Raw genomic sequence first — 17,498 nt, forward strand, 5'->3', positions numbered from 1 at the left:
AATTTGAAAGATAATGAAACATATGTTCGGACCAAAACTAATTTATTTATGCTCACGACTCTGGTCTCTCATCTGTCATAATTATTAGAAAAAACTATCGTTACTAACGTTGACGATTTTTTACTATTTATTAAAACTGAACAAAAATTTCAGTAAAAACTCTCTAAATATGAACTTTATTGTGTTTCTGTGTTCATGTTGGTCGCTCCTTATGTCCGTCTAAGAGCAGCTGAGTCAAACGCATATTCTCCACTCGTAAAAAACTTTTGAACCGCAATGCATGATGGTATATATTGTTCGGACAGTGACCATCGCTCGTACACTACTTTTCAAAATGCATTGTGGGATACATTGAGTTGACTATATGGGTGTGACCATGCTCAGTCAGGGTCTTTTTCAAACCAGCCACTACACACTTTCCCTATGCGCGTCCTCGCGGAGGGTCCGCCATATTAAGTCCATCCCAAACCAATTAGTGGGGAGTGGTAGTGGGTTATAAAACCCTCCACCAGCGAGTCTGCACCGATGCCGACTTTCGGATCACGTGCAACGCCTATTGTGTCCGGTTGTCATGGATGAAGCAACCTGTGAGTTCCGTGCAAGTGCCTACAAACACTGCTCCAACTAAGATAGATATTTAATATCGTCATACAGACATTAACAACTTAAAATGTGTATTGTATTGAGGATCAAATATATGTTTATTTATTGTAAAGTGTTTTGTATTTACAGGGACTGTTGCAAAATCAAAAGAATATTATGTTGCAGACATATTACAGACGTATGCATCATATGTAATCTACAGATTTCTAGAGACTGACCGATTAATCGGCTGGCTGATAATATCGGCTGATATTAGCAGTGACTATCGGCATTGGCTAATTTTCTCTCCGATATGTGCAGATATATCTAGGTTTATTCAATTTGAGCTCATGTCTATTTTTGCATAATTTTATATTTACAATTGTTAATTTCTAAATAAGCTTTTCAGTGCACTGTTGTTATTCAGGCCAATAAAGGCCTTTGTTCTACAATTCTACAATTCTACTACAATTCTACAATTCACTTAGCAGACGCTTTTATCCAAAGCGACGTACATCAGAGAGTAAGTACAACACAAGCAAGGATCTAGAAAAAAGGGAACAATGTCAGTAAGAGCAAACGATCAGCTTTGAGTCCGATTGGACACACAGGTGCTGACAGGCATTGCACAGAGGCAAAGCACAACATTGACGGCAGTTCTTGAGAGCTCTAATCAGTATAGAAACCATCTTATAAGTCATCGTTATCAAACAAAAACAATCGTCACAACCATCATCATCATCAATAATATCGAGACCATCATCATTAAGTTAGTAGGTATTCATGAAAGAGCTGGGTCTTTAGCTTTTTCTTAAAGATGCAGAGGGACTCTGCAGATCGAATGGAGTTTGGAAGTTCATTCCACCACCGGGGGGCAACAGAGGAGAAGAGTCTAGTCAGAGAACCTGCTGTGAAGGTTGGATCAGCCGCCTTTCATTGGCAGAGCGTAGCGGGCGGGAGGGAGTGTAGACCTGGATGAGAGAGTTAAAGTAAGGAGGAGCCGTTTTAGTCGCTGTTTTGTAAGCGAGCAGGAGAGTTTTAAATTTGATGCGAGCAGTAACTGGGAGCCAGTGTAAGGAGATGAACAGCGGAGTGACATGTGCTCTTATAGGTAGGTTTAAGGTGAGTCGTGTTGCTGCATTTTGTATCATTTGCAGAGGTTTGCTAGTGCATGTAGGAAGACCTGCCAGTAGAGAGTTGCAATAGTCGATGCGTGATATCACAAGAGCCTGTACCAGGAGCTGTGTAGCATGTTCTGACAGGTAAGGTCTGATCTTCCTGATGTTGTATAGGGCAAATCGACATGACCGGGCAATCAAGGCTACTTGAACCTTAAAAGTTAGCTGGTCATCAATCATGACACCCAGGTTCCGGGCAGACTTTGTGGGCATGAGTTTGGTTGTTCCAAGCTGGATATTGATCTGTGGTTGCATAGAGGGACTGGCTGGGATGACAAGGAGCTCAATCTTTGAAAGGTTGAGTTGAAGGTGTCGTTCATTCATCCATTTAGAGATATCAGCAAGGCATGATGAGATTCTTGCAGAGACTGTAACATCGTCTGGTGGGAATGACAGGAAGAGCTGGGTATTGTCAGCATAGCAGTGGTATGAGAAGCCATGAGAGCGGATTATTGAACCAAGTGAGTTTGTGCATATGGAGAAGAGAAGGGGACCATGCACTGACCCTTGAGGTACCCCTGTGGATAAGTTGTGCACTTTGGACACTTCTCCCTTCCAAGACACTCTAAAGGATCGCCCAGAGAGGTAGGACACGAACCAGCAGAGGGCAGATCCTGAGATGCCAAGTTCAGAGAGCGTGGATAGGAGGATTTGATGGTTGACTGTGTCAAAGGCAGCAGACAGGTCTAGCAGTAATAGAACTGAGGACTGACCCGCTACTAATAGTAGTGCAGTTTCAGTAGAGTGGCCCCGCTTAAAGCCTGACTGATTTGGGTCAAACAGATTGTTTCTGGACAGGAACTCAGAGACTTGCTTAAAGACTGTGCGCTCAAGTATTTTTGACAGAAAGGGCAGAAGAGAAACCGGTCTGTAGTTTTCAACCTGGGCTGGGTTTAGTGTGGGTTTTTTGAGCAGAGGGGTGACCCGAGCTTGCTTGAATGCGGTGGGGAACACACCCGTTGACAGAGAGGAGTTGATGATATGCTTAAGTGCAGCATTAAGCAGAGAGGAAATGGTCTGTAGGAGGCTTGATGGTATTGGGTCCAGAGGACAGGTGGTGGGCCGAGAGTTTAGCACAAGCTTAGCGACTTCATCCTCAGTCAGAGAGGAGAATGAGTCGAGTGAGGCACTTTTGGTTGGTGCCTTTGGACTGAGTTGGTCAGGCTCAGAAAACTGGTTACTGATGGCTGCAACTTTTTCAGTAAAATACGAGGCAAACATGTCTGGTGTGAACAGATCGGAGGGTGGCGGAGGAGGTGGTTGAAGCAGTGAGTTAAAAGCAGAAAACATTTTTCTTGTATCTGTGGCATTGCATATCTTGTTTTGATAATATGTTGTCTTGGCCGTTTTCAGGCTGGAGGAGAATGGGACAAGTCTTTGCTTATTGAGGTCAGCGGACTGTTTGGATTTTTGCCATTTTCTCTCTGCTGATCTCAGCCCTGCTCTTTGCTCTCTTATGACTTCCGTGAGCCATGGGCTAGGATGGGTTTTGCGAGCGGGTTTGGACACCAGAGGGCAGAGCTTGTTCAGAGATGAGGCTAGTGTGGAGCAGAGTGTGTCTGTAGCCTCGTCTGTAGAGAGTGCGGTAAAGACCTTTTGGACAGGCATGGCAGCCATTACCTCATTAGACAGCTGAGCTGGCTTGAGCGATCGCATGTTTTGGTGGTATGACACCATTTGTGGCTGTGCCTGAGGGAGTTCCAGCAAGGAGATTGTGAATTGAATAAAGAAGTGGTCTGATAGATGCAGGGGGGTGCATCAAATCATTGAGATTACACCCTGGTGGGCGGTAAATGATAGCAATGTACATTTTAATAAGAGCAGTAACCAAGATTGTGTGATATTCAAATGAGGAGTTGTTGCTCAGTGGGAAGAGTTTATTGAATTTCCAGGTATTAGAAATGAGGATACCTGTACCACCTCCACGTCCAACAGAGCGGGGTGTGTGTGAGAACACTGTGTCAACAGAAAGAGCAGCTGGTGTGACTGTATTTTCTGGGCGGATCCAGGTTTCAGTAAGGGCAAGTGCCTGAATGTCTGACATTTTTGCACGTGCTTGGATGAATTCAGTATTATTCACAGCAGATTGACAGTTCCAATCCCGCTCCAGATTTTCAGCTTGCAATCAACAGAGGGTGTGACACGCGTCAACTGCCTCTTCTGTTGATGCTCAGAGAATGAAACTTAAGTCCTCAGTCCAAACAACGCCTGACAACGACCCACTATCAATATCTACTCAAAGCAAGTTTCGATTCACCCGCCTAGCTGACAAGACCTTCCTAGTTTTCGGATCAGAGCTTTGTTCCACTCTAAAAATGTTTTTGTCTTAATTATTAGTCTTTTTCCCAAGTGTGTGAAAACTGAATTTGAGGGATCAATGCAATAAATGTAGTCCAGTGAATAAAGGCATGCGAGCATCGATTTGCTGATTGGCAGGTTGAGAGATGACGCAAATACCTCGACTGAATTTAAAGGAGAAATGGCATGGCATCTTCAAACACGTTGGTTCTGTCTTACATCATTTCATTAAAGGTTAAACGCCAACAGGCTTTGGTCAAAAACAAGCTATACTGTGTCAAGTCTTTACAGCAGAATGAAAAAAACACATTTCTTTTTATGTCCAGCTTGGACTTTATGTACTTTTTGCAGATTTTTAAATGAAAACATTTGTTTCTGCACATGTTACCTTTTGTATTTAAAGCCCGTTCTAACTGTGAAATTGTGACGCAAATTGACAGCATGCTTCTTCAAACCAGATGCTTGAAGAGGTCAAAAAGCTCCAGCAACACTTGCAGTTTTGCAGATCAACTTTAGTAACTTCATTCTAATAAAGTTCATAATGTAAATTAAGTTGATCTACAAACTACGAGTGTTGCTGGAGCACTTTGACCTCTTCAAGCCTTTTACTTTACTTGTTGAAGCAGTTGTGCCAGAAAGCACGAGATCTTATTTCATACTTGAAGTAAGCTCAATATGTATCTTAAGGCACAATTTCACACTCATCAAAAAATGTATATACCGTTTTATAGTTTATAGTTATAGTTTTATAGTTTTGTATTCAGTATTTGACTGGCTGGTGAATCTGAAAGAAGAAGAAAGTGAAAGAACCAGGAACTCTGTTTGACTTTGTGGTGTGGAGAAAATATATGTCCCCGAATTAAAGTAGAAATGGTTGTTGTAGTTTGGTTCAAGGATGTTTGGTTCCATCCATTATCTATACCGCTTTTTCCCATTTGGGATCGCGGGGAGAGGCGGGTGTTCACCCTGTACTGCACAGGTAGAAGAAGAAGAAGATGAATAAGAAGGTATACTTCTTATATGAATTCAATTTTACACTCAGTTATTGAGACATGCTACACACACACAGGCTGAAATACACACACACACACACATGCACAAACAGGATCCTATGAATATGGAATGATGTCAGAGTGGAAATGGAGAGATGTCAAAGGGAGGGGGCTGCCCATAGCGAGCGCTCCTGAGCTGGTGGGGGAGTATGTGTGTGTGGAGGGGATGGGGTCCGGTACCTTGCTCAAGGGCACCTCGGCAGTGCTCAGGAAGTGAACTGGCACCTCTCCAGCTACAAGACCAATTTCCAGGCATGTCGACTTTTTTAATCTAATCAGTTGAATATGTCCATATTAAAATTGCTTGAAAGTAAAAAATCTGGTCCATTAATCCTGTTGATAGTTCAGCTGTTGGTGTGTGTCTCATGAGGAGTCGTTTCATGAGCCCTGTCATCACGCTGTGATGTCGTCGTGATGTCACACTGCTGACTCAGAGGGTCTCACTAGTCTTTACTACCCTGTCTGCTGAGGCCCCCTGGCTAGTAAGAGTCATCTTCTTTAGAGTAGAAGTTTCCTGTCACCCGTCCAGCATGTTGACAGAGCGGCTCTCCAGCATGTTTACGCCACAGGAGCTTTTTTTTCACGTCGCAGAGCTGTCACTGACGTCTCTGCCTCTTCCACTGCCTCCTGCCTCTGTTTGGGCTTCTAAATGATTCGGCAAGAGGAAAAATATGCAAAGGCGGATAGAAAAACAAAATCCTGCCAGCGCAGAGCCATCACGCAAGCACACTACACTTCCTCTGAGCTGATCCAAAGGACTATGTGTGAGATCACTGCCAGTTTGTCTAAATGTTGAGAGCTATAGGACTGCTTGGAAAATAGTCAGGTAAATAAGGAACACTGAACTTCCCGACTATTTTAGGCTAAAAATGATAATAGAAATCAGTTAATATTGCCTCTAGAAAAGGATTTGGTAATGTGAACACCAAAAAATAAATGTATCTTGATGGGCCGAAAGATTTCAGGTACAATATGATAATCCCTTGAAAAAAAGGTTTTTAACTGTAAGTTATCTTGTGATCTTAATGATTCACACAGTTTCAAACAATCATGATTTTTTTGTCACCTTTAATTTTTAGCGTTTTTTTGAATTTAATCCAAAAATACATCATTTTCAGTCACAAGTAGTGTGACTGAGTAGCCCAGAGGCCTGCAGGGCAAAAAGAGCTTAGGAAAGCAGCAGCCACCATTGAACACTCTGTGGAGCTGCAGCACAGGCTGTTTAATTTTTCATCTCTTCAAAATGATGTTTACATCACCTGACAGCAAAAACAGGCAAAAAAACCCCGAAGATATTAAGATAAATTGTAAGTTCTGGGCTCTTGGGACTCTTATCCAACACTAACAACACATATAAGGCAAAGTCCTCACTAGAACTTCACTTCGATGATGTTCATAAAAATATAGTGGGAAATCCTTCCCCTTACCGGGAGCCTACAAAATTACAGTGAGCTTAAAACATTTTATTTCATTATTATTACTTTTGTACATTTTCACGATATAAGGTCTTTGAGAGACCGATTATGACTGTCACTGTACTTCACCACTTGCATTGTGCCACCATATTGGTCACTACAGGATTTTGCAGGGTTTTCTTCAATAGGCATGTTTTATTTATCACTACGCCAGGCTTACACTGGCCATGCCTGTGGTTAATGGATATGAACAAACAAACCCACGTTTCCACATGAGAAAAGTCAGTGTTTTGTTGCATGTGAATAAAAGAGAGAGAAAAAGTATAACAGTAAAAAAACAACAGATTCTGATTAATATGGCAAAGGAAGAATAATTCAATGATTATTAAAGAAACAGGTCTGGAAGTGATATTGACTTGGTTTAATAGTTTATTTCATTTAAACTTTCAGAACTCGGCCTGTGGCTAAGTTTCTCATTTTTTATTTTTGAACAGAATCTAACTACAGTACACGGCTTGGCTGAACATTGAGGGTTTTTTATCAAAATGTCATGTTTTGCCTCTTGGTGCAAATTGCATCTCTTCAAATAGTCTTGTAATAACATTGATTTTTGTTCCCCCCTTTGCCCCATCAACCTCAAGTTTCTTGCAGTGATTTAGGATTTCCCAACACTCCTCTCTGCTATTAACCTGAGCTTTTATTTTCATTTTCAAACCCTCCCTGTTGCAGTTTCAGGATTGGAAACCATGTTTTGGATTTTCTGAGAAATAAAGCTGTATGTGATTTTATAAGCTTTTATATGAGGCTTGAGAGGGAATTTTTACCAGAGAAGTGAAGAAAGGATGCGAGGGAATGAGAGGAACACAGGGGAAGGGAAATGGAGGCTGTGGAGATGAGGAGAGGTCGATGAGAGGGGAAGGGAGAACACAGGAAAAGAGAGCGATGGGGCTTTGAGGAGGAAGGAAAGGCAAGTAGAGGAAAAGGAGGAATCAAAGACACACGAGAGGTCATGATGCTAATCCGCTGATATCCCTGGAGATCCCTGACAATGTCACTGTCAGGGCGCTTTGGGAGAGCGGCGGCTTCGTGTGGAGCCGCGAAAGAGAATACACAACAAAGGCGATGTCAAAGCTACAGCCATAAAAGTCAGAAACAGATAGAAAGACTTAAAATCTTGAACCTTGAATTTAATATTCCAAACAAAACAAAAGGGATAAAATGGAGCACAGATTTAATTTATGAGGCTGCAGAGAAAAAAATAAAGCCTTCCTAAATCACTCTCTCACTAACTCGCCCAAAACCAAAAAACAAACAAATCACAATAAATCAGGATGCAGCTTTGTGAGGGCTAAAAGCATTAGGAATGAATGAGGAGTCTGTGACAGTCGGACCATCTGAGCTCTAAAGCTACTTTTGATGCATTGGTTTATTATAAAGCTTGTATCAAATAGAAACAAACTGAGTTAAAGGGAGATTCTTAGTTGGAACTCCACTCTGATGGATTTGGTAATTGTAAAAATCCATCAATCCTGACAAGTTCCTGCCGACAGATCGGTAAACAAGTCAGACAGACTGCTGTTAAAAGCGATTCGAGCTCCGTTTAACTTCAGGTTTTACTTGGGTGCACATTCTTATCCTCTTATTTCTCAACTTTCTTTTTCGTCGGACCTTTCAGTTCAAACTTTTGTTCTTTTATCATCATCATGCTTCTTTTAATTGGATTCCTCTTTAAAAACACAAAGTCCTTGTTAGTGTAGAGGGTCCTCAAGGGCGAAACAGTTTGCAACTTGTGAACATAACTAATGCTCATGGCAGCATATTAAATAACCTTACAAAAGCCAAAAGGAACCCTATTAATAAGGTAAGGTTTTTATGTAAATTCTGCATTATTCTCTAACTTATTTAGTGTGCGTCAAGACGCTCAAATAACATTACCCACGTTTTAAAAATGTTTCACTCATATTCCGTAATCACAACAGGTGACGCATCATGCACAATGTGGAGTGAAGTCTCTCTCTCTGGCATGGCATTTATATATGAATTGAAAACAAGAAGAAGTAATGGCCGGCAAAACTTTGTCAATATACCAGGGCAAATATATCCCCGAGTATCATCTATGTGGGGGGAACACTAACGGGGCTTCTGCTAGCATGCTCTGGCTCATTTCTTGTACATTTTCTAATTTTATCAAAGTGAGTGAGTGACTTCACCCTTTGAGATCTGAAGAGGTGCTATGAAGCGAGATGATGGAGGTCCTCATATTGGAAATGATGGTTTTAACTGACTTTTGGTCAATCCATTGACAGACAAGGTCATGGTCAACAGTTACAGCTCATCCAACTGTTAGTCATCCTAGCCACCCTTTTATGCAAAAATAAGAATAACTTTTAGGGCTTTAAAATCAAGCAGATGGGTTTTTGAAATTAGTTAAATTAAATTTTTTCATTTTCTGTCAGTATTTAGGTGAATCAGTGTCACCCAGATGATAAGGTAACACAGACTCTATTAATATTCTGAATAAGTTATTCATTCAATTTCATTACAGCTATTTTACAAATAATAATAATAATAATAATAATTAAAAAATGCCTCAAGGGATTTAATAATCTGTACAACACCCTCTTTCCTTATTCCCAGTGCTGTGATTTATTAAAGAAAAAGCACAAGGATTAACTTCATTTCATGCTGCTCAACAATAAATCCATCTGGCCTGCAGTTTTTTTTAAAATGCATTTTTACTCCAATTTATGCAGAGAATCCACTCTGACATTTAGAAAAGTGTGTTAAACTGACACAAGAATTGCCAAGGAAAGGGGGAAGATGGGAGAGATGATGAGGAAGATTACAACCAAGATTAGATTAAGGAAAAAGGAGTTATCACAATCATTTCATTTTGGCTGCTCCAAAATAGAGGCCCACACAGCAGACTGTACTGTGGCGACATAATAGAAGTACATAAATGAGTTTCTGTATTATTTTTTTTTCAAGTTTTGAACTGGTATTGGATTGGTACTTTAAAATGGCATCAACAAATCGAAAAAAACGGTATTAGAAAATGGCATTCAGGGGCGCTGGTGGTGCAGTGGTTAGTGCACACGCTCCATGTAGTCCTCCAAGTGGGCGGCCCAGGTTCAAATCCCACCCGGCTCCATTCCTGCAAGTCATTCCCCAATCTCTCTCCCTGATTTCCAACTCTGTCCACTATCCAGTCTCTCCATTAAAGGCACAAAAGAAAGAAAAGAAAAATGGTATTCATTGTGTTATTTTGTACAAGCACTTCTCAGGCAAACATGAAACCATACAAACATAGAAGGTTATGTTTTAAATTGGGTTGTTTTCTTGAAGAACCTTAGCAGATGTGGCGCAAAAATTGAATCTGGATCACTCCTACTTCTTTTTTGTTCTCCTTGGTGGAGCAAGGATCTGACAAGACAGTACATATTGTGGTAAAGGTAGAGAGCAGATTTCTCTGGCATAGGACGTCACGCTGAGCGTGAAGGCAGTGACAAAGAGGAGAAAAAGAAGTAGGAGAAGGGGGAATGTTCAGCTCCAGGCTTTAAGCCCAGCAGACGCTTGCCTCTAGCCTCCATGATTTGAGGGTAGCATGAGTCTCCTCTGGGTGTTAAAATGGAAAAGTAGGGCTCCGAGAGAAGCTGCAGCTCTGATAGTGAGATAGAATAAACTTAGTGGGTGTTTGAACTGTGTGTGTGAAAGCATGCAGTTAGTTATGGTTCATGTATATCTGGGGACTAGTTCAATTTCAACTTGACTCTACTGTACTAAAGTCTTTTCACTTTTAAGAACCCTGACTGTTCAGTGTTTTCACTATAGCTTCAAATACTTTAACATTAAATTATTTTCTCTCAGCCTATATTGCCATGCTACGTTAAAAAATATTTTTGAGATTGAGACCTTCATTAAAAAAAACTATCCATAAGCTTCTCTTAGCAGTAAGAGGTCTTTAAAGGTGGAGTCCGTAGCACTGCTCGTTGCAGCTTATAAACATTACATTCAAACTGGGCCCCTCCTCCAGGGCTACCAGAAGAACACGCCCACTGCAGGGTTAGTGTGTACGTTTACAACACTGCAAGCTACTTGAGAATATTACATTTGTTGTAATGGAAAAGCAGATCTTCACAAGCTAACTGCCAGTGTTTGGCACCTGCCTTTCCAACAGAAAGCAGGCCAACTCCCCGTCCATAGATGAAAGCTAAGCTAACGTCCGCCCTCATTTTGGAACTTTATCTGCCCGGCCTTTAGCCTCACTATGATTATATTTCTTTGTCGCTGAGTCTGTGTCTGCAATATTGAAATTGTCAGCAGGTTTTTTTTTTTTCGCTTTTTGTCTTTTATTGGAAAAGACAGCTATAGGTGGAAAGGAAATGTTGAGGAAGAGAACGGGGGACGCAACAAACAGCATCAGGATAGGGAGCCAAACCTGCAATCAGTGCGACGAGGACTGTAGCCTCTGTATTGGTTTATTTTAGGTTCAATGAATAAGAGTATAATAAAGTGAACGTAAATCCAAGCCAAGAGTGAGGAGTCATGATGGAAATACTGTCTTATGTCAGGCGGTGTACCCTAGCTGCTTTTATTTCACATGACTGACTCAACTTTTCCATTTTCTGGTTTCTTTTGATGGTAAGAAAAGTAAGAAATACAACGTTAACAGATAACATGAAACAGCTATCAAACAGCTAATAAATGGATGCTAATGATAGATCCGTGTTTTCTAAGAAGTCATTGGAACACCTCAGTTTCAAAGTGTAGATAAACAGCGGAGTACTTCTTACACTCTAATTACATGTTGTTCCATATAAAGATTACCACACTGACATGTAAACAAAGGTGAAACGAACACGATGGTGGCTGATTTAAACATGCATCAGGCTGCATTCAGTTTGCAGACATCATGTTAAACTTCTTCCCGGGTTCTAAAGTTCATGTTTTCGAGACGATGCCAAGCTGCCAAGCTGCAAAGTGTTCTTGTGCAGCTTTAAATAAGCAGTGGTATCTTCTTTGTGTCACTTTTCTAAAATACTGTGCTGAAACGTCTGGTCTTCACAGCATTCATTAGCCGGCGCCAAGAGAGAGAAAGATACAGAGAAAGCTAAAAATCCACGTGAAAGTCTTCCTTCTCGACATAACTCTCATTGAGCTTGAGTCTAACGCGTCTTCATCAAGGATTATTTCAATCGCCTCGGAAACTACAAAGAGTCAGTCACATGGATTCATTCCTAACCATGAATTCTATCTCCTTTTACAAGTGGTATTTGGACTGAATTGTTGAACTTGCTTGCCTCTGCTGTGTGTTTGCTTCAGGAAGTATGTGGCAGAGAAAACCCAAAGGAAGGGTGATGAAGAGATTTTCTCAGCGGTCGCACACAGGAGCAGCGTCTGCCTGAAGGCGTTTGATAGGTGATGGTATTCTCCAACCATTAGACTCACTTGCCCAAGAATATTATTATTGATTTTGATCTTGAGGTACGGCTTATTGAATGCGCAGACTTGTTTTTTCAACAGCAAACAGCAGTAGTGGGAGCTATCGTTCAGTGCTAATGACATCATTTTGCAAGGATGCCTTCTTTGTCCCGAACGGGCGCTGTAAATATATTTATTTATCTCTTTCACAGGCAAGTTCGATGGGGGAGAGGAGATTACCTGTCCAGATTATGTCGGATGATTAATGGCTGTTTGGGCGCCGCGAGATAATGCGCATTTGATTTAATGACTAAAATGAATCGCTTCTTTGCAACTTGCAACTTCAAATAGGTTTTTTGGGCGCGGGGGAAGAACGGTGGGGGGAGTAAAGCATTTGAAATTCCAAACAGTAGAAAGATTAAAATAGCTAAGTAGAGTTATACTTTCTGTCTTATTGACAGTAATGGCTTCTTTATGCTCTGTTTTGTGTGGAAAAATGAATGCCACTTACACATAAGAGCTAATATTCATGAGTCATGTATGTTGTTTATTGTACAATTTAGAGTGCACGTCTATGAGATATTAAATATGTTTCTCCTAGCTTGTTGTGGCCACTTTGATGCAGTTTTTACATTATCTTTATAACTTATAATACTTACTAAGTTTCTAACTTGAGAGTGTGAGTATGAGTGTATATTTTAGAGTATAAAACATATATACCATATATTTTAATTATGATGTAACAACATTCAACTAATTTAGGCGTGTCACATATCAAGCATTTGTCTTTTAGCTGGACTGAAAAAACGGCCTTTTATATTTTGGCCCTTTTGGAATATTTACATAATTTCTTGGTGAGAGAAATCACTCTGACTAGCTAAGGGAATCAGTTCATGATAATATAGAAACAGAGTCAGAAAAGCTAGCAAATGTAATTTACTGTCTCCTGCCACAAGAAAAACACCATCAAGCTAAAAACAAGTCTAGGTTTAACATTTTATATCAGAGTGGGCTTGTGTAATGGGCAACTAAGATGGAATCAAACAAATGCGTTGGACGATCCATCCAGTTGGACTCGGCTAGGGACTCCCTACCAAACTCTGCCCCTTTAACTCAGTGAGGTTGATGTATAATGTGTTGTCAAAGGCAAATAGCTGCTGACACATGAAAAGAACGAAGGCGCAGACCCTTCCTTGTGTGAAGGAGGATCCAGTGGGCTGATTTGGAGCTTTAAGGTTTCCCACCCAGTTACAAACTAGAAACAGTGCTGGAGTCTTCCGTTCCTTTTTTAATCTTTTTTTTTTGGCAATACACACACCAGTCACAACCGCCCCAAGCAGACATCGCCATTTGCAATTTTTTTTTATCAATCATATTATTGATTTGAGGTAGTTTAAAGTTTTACAGGTAGTATAACTTTATCTCCCCCTGTAGTCTTTGTGTTGTATTCCAGTGCACCTTCCTAACCCAGACAAAGTCTACCTCCATCACTGGTCGTTCTTTTATGGTGCTAAAAGGATGCTTCTGTGATCACACACACTTCACAAGAACACACTGGTGATGATTTGCATCTTTGGAACACAAAATCCCCAGCCTTAGGGGGAGACTTTGCTGCACAGACGTGCGATGGTTAGACAACAGATACTGACACCTGGTATTGAATGAAGGAGGTCAGCTTGAGGTCAAATCTTGTCCATGTATTGACAGGTTTTTATGACAGATTGGAAAGCATTCCTTCATGGCATTGCTAAATTTATCTTAGGCAGCATTTCAATTAAAGAAGTATCTTCAAGTGGGCAATGCAGAACATTAAAATACAATCATGAGGTAAATAGAATTCATTAAGAATGGAAGAATAAATGTAATCTACCCCTTCACTGTACCATCATAAACTCATTCTGTTACACACATCTATAATCTAATATCGAAACAATCACACTGTTAAAGGTTAATGACTGTTTTTTAATGCTAATTGCATCAACCATCGTTCATTTAGTATGGACCATCTCTTTTATTGGTGATTGAGGTCAGCTGATGGGTTGAAATGCAGTTCATGCACACATTACAAACTGTTTTTAAACCACAAGAGCTTGGCAATAAAACAAAGCTCAAGCTTTTATGCAGATAGTGTTTGTTCCTGCAGCAGAGCCTGAAGCTAATTTCAATCAGCGCTCCCATGTTCTTACAACTCTTTCCTCCGTGGTGCATTGCTGCCACATTAGTGGCATTTATTTTAAGTGAGCCAAGAGGCTGCAGTTAGCTCAGACAGGCAGAAGTGATGGACCACAGCTCTGCATCGGGCTTGCAGTTAGTCCGCCCCATGAGAGGAAAACTGCTAATAAATGAGTCACTCCAGCTGGTTTGCTCTGTGGTGGCTGTGCAGCAGTGAACTCCAGAGTTTAAACCATAATAACCCCAAGCACAGGGATCCTGTATAATCTTTATCCAATCATTTAATGTATGAGCTTGTATTATTTAGGTGCTTGTGCATGTTTTTACATGAATATAAACATTACCAATTTCCTATAAAGTGCTTTACGAACCATTTATATTATAACCATCTAAAATGAAAATAAAAAATAGAGTTTAACCCGTCTTGTGTCTTTTTTCTAGTACCATATAAAAAAAAACAATTGTCATAATTTTAGAACAATTAGAATAAAAGGTTGCAAAAAATATTCATGGCAGCTTCAAATTCGTTTGAACACTGTGTGAAGAAAATAGAGAATATAAAAGCACACGACTGAAGGGTACAGACATAGACTGTAAATATTAATGGGCGAAGCCTTAGTGACATCACCCATCTGTTACTGCAGGGGGCTTTAGAAGCCTGTTGATGGCAGACGCTATGTTCAAACTGTTGTCTAACCCTAACTTTCAGTCAGCCTAACGACAGGCTAAGAGCAGGAGCTGAGGCAGGTTTTAAGCCTGCTGACAAACTGCCACACTGTACCTGCAAGTCAGTCAGGTCAGCGACACACCATTTTGTGAGTAATGCTTATCCTTCATAACATAATTTTTTAACTGTAAACATGTTAATTTCTAGTGTAAAAGAAAACGCACTCACAATGACATCTTAGTAGGGCAGTTTTAAAGTTCTTAGCACTTGGGAATTGGTATTTTTTTTGCCTGTATTTATGTTAGAGATCTATTGAGCATGTAGTGAATCACTGATGTTATTGGACTGTCAGGTTTGTTGTAAAAGGTTGGAAATCTAAATTATAATTTGAAACTGAAAACAACAGTACATTGCAGTGATAGGTCTGGAGGGATTGTATTTTTCCAGCTGTATGTCTGTAAAATGAAAACGAGCACTCTTCTCAGCACAATATGATGAACTCGGTGGGAGAAAGTCAGTCCCTCAAGGAAATAACCATTTTTATGTTGGTTTTAGGAGCAAATAAAGATCAAAGTTCTGAAACATTTTACTTTTAGTTTTTGATTTACAATCCATATAAGGGTTAGGGTTATGTTAAGAGAAGTTCAGGGGTACATGCTTTATGCTCTGTATATTGTGAAGTTCAGTCAGGAACACTCTTAACCATTTTATTGCAAAAATGGAAATACAGTTTAGCTTGGGGTTGAAAGCTCTGCTCGATAGATGCTCCCTGGGTGAGCTGAGCAGCATGCCACAGCTTTCCAGGGAGTTCAGTGTTAAACCCCCCGAGGGGGAACCAAAGGCTTGAGGCAGAAAGGAGGCGGCTTGGGTGGTGGAGGCAAAGCTTTGCCAGAAGCAGCAGTGTGTGTGTAGCAGAGATGTGTTTAAATGGACAGCCTTGATGTGAGAACGAGCTGTGATTGGTGTGTGTGTGTGTGCGTGTGTGATTAGAAGAAATTATTCAATCAGCTGGCTGTCAGCTGATTACAGCTGGAGCGTAGGACTTCTGTGTCCTGCATGTATGAACACAAAGCTTTTTTTATTGATACATTCATTGAACATGAATGTGTTATTTTATTTCCCCCCCCCCCAGAGAATTTTGAGCGTCAAACACTTCATTTCCGGCATTCTGGTGATTTTTTTATGCAACAATTTGTGCTTATTCTGAATTAATTTATGGCGGAAATTTCTTTACTATGTATAGGAAATTATAATTATTTTTGAATTACTATTAATTATTCAACTGTATTGTGTTCATAACTTTCCGCACATTCAAAACATTACAGGTGTTTTGGGATGTTTTTTTAGAAATCATGTACATCTCAAATCAAATCTATTAGAGAATGACACCTTGTAGCCTTAGTATCCAAAATGTAAAACTACATTAAAGCCGTTGTTATGGCTGACTAATCCTTCACTCACTATTTGGAAAAAATGCGGTCGGATATTGCCCGTGTTTATTGCACTTAAAATCAATTGATAGGCAGGCTATATAAAGAATAATATCATCAAGGCATGTTGATTTATAGTCTGCTGTTTTTATTAAAATGTTGGCAGGCAGAGGACAGAACAATTACACAATGAATAAAGCAATAACGTAACACTGCCAAACATCACAATGACAGCGGACTTTAGGGACTTCTGTTCTGTGTTGTTTAACACTTAACTCTTAATCAACAGCCTAAATCATGGTTAAAAGTTAAATGAGTGATAACTTAAACGATGTTATTTAGTTATGCTGGTTCAGAAGCTCTCTGTGTTCAGAAGCTCTCTGTCCGACTGCGCGTCGGACAGTTCTTACCTCCACGTCGTCCATTCATTACTGATAATTGGACACCTCGTCGGGCATTAACTCGTATACTTTGTGGTGTCACCTCTATACAGTTAATGGGACACTAATGCAAACACCAACCTGTTGCTCTTGCTTTGTCTTGTCACTGTCTGCACCCGCGACCATAGACTGTATAAAGACCACGACTCCTAAGCTGACCGGACCTGATCCATTGACCAAGCGTGAGCGATAGCAACGTGCCTGTGCACGCGCATGTGACTGTGCGGCAAGGTTAAGATGGTATGGTCGACTATAGGGGTGTCTGAAATGATTGGGAAATGTATTTACAGGTCAGAAGGATATATAAATGTTTTGAGCCCCCCGAATTGTTTTTCATTACCTCTTTTTTCGACCTTTAAAACATTTTTTTTTTTTTTTTGAGGGGGACAAATCTACCTTTTCTAAATATTGGGGAGGACACATCCCCTGCGTCCCCCCCGAAATCTACACCTATGAGTGGAGGAGTGCACCCCCTAGTCCACACCAACCCACTGTACGTCAGCTACATGCACAATAAAAAATGTACTTGTTTGCAGGTTGTTCATTTACCTCTCCACACACAGCATTATATCTGTGGATCATTTGATCTAACAGAGCCTGTGAGTCAATAGACACCAATTAGCACCATGCAGGTGGAGTGTTAAGATTGATGCCAACACACATCAATCTATTTTTGTGTGTGCATATATTAATGACAATAGCAGCCTTATTACAAAGTGCAGGTTTTGCAGTCAAACCTTGAGCTTGTTTGAGTGCTTTTCTGTTCTGACTACTCAAAGCGCTTTTACACCGTAGGTCCCACCTACCCCCTCACGCCCATTCACACACTGATGGCAGAGGCTA

The 17,498-nt window shown here is 40.5% G+C and overlaps 1 long non-coding RNA gene across 1 annotated transcript; it reads right to left on the bottom strand.

Moving 5' to 3' along the window:
* Nucleotides 1-16,344: 16,344 nt before the first annotated feature.
* LOC132976039 (uncharacterized) lies at nucleotides 16,345-16,751 on the bottom strand. Its single transcript, XR_009673362.1, has 2 exons — nucleotides 16,626-16,751; nucleotides 16,345-16,595 (listed from the first exon to the last, which is right to left on the bottom strand). It is a non-coding gene; the product is annotated as an uncharacterized LOC132976039 (long non-coding RNA).
* Nucleotides 16,752-17,498: the final 747 nt, after the last annotated feature.

The sequence above is a fragment of the Labrus mixtus genome, chromosome 6, assembly GCF_963584025.1.
Source record: "Labrus mixtus chromosome 6, fLabMix1.1, whole genome shotgun sequence".
NCBI lineage: Eukaryota > Metazoa > Chordata > Actinopteri > Labriformes > Labridae > Labrus > Labrus mixtus.